Source organism: Sapajus apella, unplaced genomic scaffold (genome assembly GCF_009761245.1).
Source record: "Sapajus apella isolate SASKATOON/1434 unplaced genomic scaffold, GSC_monkey_1.0 scaffold2, whole genome shotgun sequence".
NCBI lineage: Eukaryota > Metazoa > Chordata > Mammalia > Primates > Cebidae > Sapajus > Sapajus apella.
In genome coordinates, this window is record NW_022436942.1 from 22,051,605 (window position 1) to 22,055,173 (window position 3,569).

Here is a 3,569-nt window from a genome sequence, read left to right on the forward strand (position 1 = left end):
GCCTCCCGGGTTCAAGCGATTCTCCTGCCTCAGCCTCCGAGTAGCTGGGACTACAGATGCCCGCCACCACACCTGGCTAATGTTTTGTTGCTGTTGTTGTCGTTGTTGTTTTCATGTATCAATGCCATGGATAATTTTTGTATTTTTAATAGAGGTGGGTTTCACCATATTAGCCAGGCTGGTCTCGAACTCCTGACATCATAATCCACCCGCCTCGGCCTCCCAAAGTGCTGGGATTACAGGCCTGAGCCACCGCACCCAACCTAGGAAGTTTTATTTCATGGACACCTCAGCCTCCACCACCCCTACCCAACTAGGCTTTTGACAGCCCAATAAGACCTGAGCCTGTTTCTTGAAATCAAGGCATCCAGCCTCAGTGTTCTCAGAATTTCCAGGCACTTGAAAATCTTAAAGAAGCCACTGAGTCTCACCCCAGAGAAATCACATACATGTGGACAAAAACTTCCATCCAGTTTTGGAGGATTAATGGATTGTATACCCAATCTTCCCCCACCCCACCCTAAGGACAATAGATCTAGGTTATGATTCCTACTCTAGAATTTTCCCCTATACCCCTGTAGAACCCAGCCGGGTTTACAGGGCTGACACTGATTGCAGTGGGAAAAGCAATGACTTTGGAATCTACTGGGATTGAGTTTGTATTTCACCTCTGCCCCTTTCTTTCTGTTGGCCTTCGCTTAGTCACTTCTCTTCTTTAGGCCTCAGTTTCCTAACAGTAAAATGAGGATCATGATACCTTCTGGATAGTTGGAAAGATTAAATGGGATAGAGGCAGATTTAAGGTCAAGCCTAGGACCAGAAACACAGTATGTGCTAAATAAACCATTATCAGTACTCCCCACCCTCCTCCCACACTACTGAATCAGCATGACTCCTGGCATTACCACTCACACCTGTATCCTGAGCTCCTCTGTAGACATTCACTCTTCTGGCTCTAGCACTCCAGCCTTCAGGGCAAGCAGGCTGGAGACAGCAGGAGCCTGGTGAGTGTCCTGGCCTTGCGCTTCACCCTTCTGCCCCTCCATCAAGCAGACCATGATTAATGATAGTCAGTCATCACAGCAAATCATTCCTACTGAGCAATGACAGAGGGTACCAAAGAGGTCAGGTTTAAGAGAAAAAACACGAAGGCACTTGGAGATACACAGGCTCGGCCAGAGAAAGACTGAGAGATACACAAGATGGAAAGAAAAAGCTGAGAGGAGATGAAGCATTTAGAGGGGCAGTGGGGTTAGAGGAGAAGGCATTGGGTTTGGAGTCTAAACACTCGGGCTAACTGGCTAGCCATATGACCTTGGACAAGTCACTTCATCTCTCTACATCCATTTCCTCTTCTAGAGGAGAAGGTTGGACTGGTGGCTTCTAGGAAACCCCCGCTCGCTGGCCTTTCTAGGTCAGCTTCCAGGCCTGGAGGTCTGTGCTGAAGTAGCTCCAATTAGGAGGGAACCCCAAGTTCAGGCCCAGCCAGAGCAGAGGAAGAGAAGGTCAGGCAAAGGCAGACATGGTGAGAGAAAAGGCAGGAGGTGTTAGGGCCACTGGGAGAGGACTTATAAGGGCAGAAAGAGCCAAGAGAGGAGGGATATTGGGGAGAGTAGAAAGGCCAGCCAAAGAATGACTAAGGGGCTCCCGGTGTAAACAGGAGCAGGGAATGGACAGGGAGGGGGCCTGTTTGAGTTGGCCAAGACTGGGGGTGGAGTGGGGAGGAGGACTGGGGCAGGACGCTATGTCCCCTGTCCCCCACCAAGGCTCCTGGGAGGAGCTGAGTCACACACCTCCTTCCCTACACCCCTCCCCACCCACACCCCCAATCTCCCAAATCCTGGGAAAATCTAAAGAGTTTGCCTAGACTGAGAAAGGAGAGCGTTTGATTCACATACATGTGCTTTGCTGGGCTAAAAAGCAGTCAGGCCTCAGCTCTTCCTCCCAAAGGAGGTTCTCAGCCCATGACTTGAGTAGCTTTCACCTAAAGGTTACCTTTTTGGCAATGCTGGCTTAAAGACCCTGACCCAGAGATTCCTTGGGTTCCTTACCTAAGAAAGGGTCAGGACGTGCAGATGTGAGAATGGGATGAGGGCCAGCACTGCCCCACAGTCTGGCCCGCCAGCCTCTCCCTTGGGCTGCAACTGGCTCTGGAGAGGGGGTTTTTAAAAAGCAGATGGGTGATTTGGGACAGGAAGTAGAGTAGCAGACTGAGGGGGAGAGTCATGGCCAGGGGGAAAAAAGAAAACATTGACTCTGGGCACTCTTATTCTGAGCCTTTCAGCCCAGAGTGGGGCCAAGGACTGGGGAACAGAGGGGACAGGGTTTGACTTGGGGGTATTATTCTGAAAAGGGAGGCGTCCTGGAGGAAAGGGACTGAAAGGCCCAGAGTTCCCCTCCCCCAGGCTAAGATAAAGGCTAGAATCCTGAAAAATGATCTCATCACACAGAGCTGGGGCTGGGGAAAGAGGTGGGCAGGGGGTCACTGCCTTCCCTTACTAGAGTCCCCACCTCTACTTCCATGGGGGACCTGGGAAGAATGGGGTCCTGGGTTCCAGCTCCCAGTGTTTTTTGGTTTTGGGATTTTTTTTTTTTTTTTTTTTTTTGAGATAGTCTTGCTCTGTCACCCAGACTAGAGTGTAGGGATACAATCTTAGCTCACTGCAGCCTCTGCCTCCTGGGTTCAAGCAATCTCCTGCCTCAGGTGTAATCCCACCTGTAGCTGGGATTACAGGTGCACACCACGACATCTGGCTAATTTTTGTATTTTTAGTGGAGACGGGTTTCGCCATGTTGGCCAGGCTGGTCTTGAACTCCTGGCCTCAGGTGATCTGCCCACCTTGGCTTCTCAAAGTGCTGGAATTACAGGTGTGAGCCACTGTGCCTGGCCAGAGCTCCCAGTGTTTACAGCCAATAGGAGCTGAAGGTTGGGTCCCTTCGCAAGACTTTCCACCACCACCACCCCTCACTTTCTCCAGGTTTGTAGGAATCAGGCCAGTTTAATCAAGAAGGTACTGAGGGGCCAACCACTCGCAGGTTTTGGTCAACTGTCAGATCCAAGGAAAGGGCTCAACAGAGGTTTACATACCCTAGGACCAAGAAGGGGGCAAATTGGAGCAAACTCCTGCTGGTGAATGACCCCAGACTCCTGGGTTTTCAATATCAGCAGCTTGAAGGAGGAGGCGGCGGAACTTGAGGAGCCGGTGTAGGTCCTCTACCAAGCTGACTGCGAACGCTGTCTCTGTACCTCAACTCTTGTGTCCCAAATCCAGCTGGCCAGAACCCAGGCACCCGATGGCCCCGGAAGGCAAGGGGAAATCCCAGTTGGCCAGACGCCAGAGGAGTCTCCTGTCTCTTTAGACCCCAAAGTCTCCTCCCTAAAGCACTGAGGGAGAGACCCCACACACATATACAGGCTTCCTCCGCCCATCAGAGGTGATTCCTTTCCTCATTAGGAAATTCTCCGCTCCCTTTTTCCGACTGCTTTTCCGAGCGTTTACGTTGTACATCTGGAAAGGAGTGGGGAGGAAGGAGGGGGAAGCAGAGAGGAGGGGGAAGAACCCAAACCC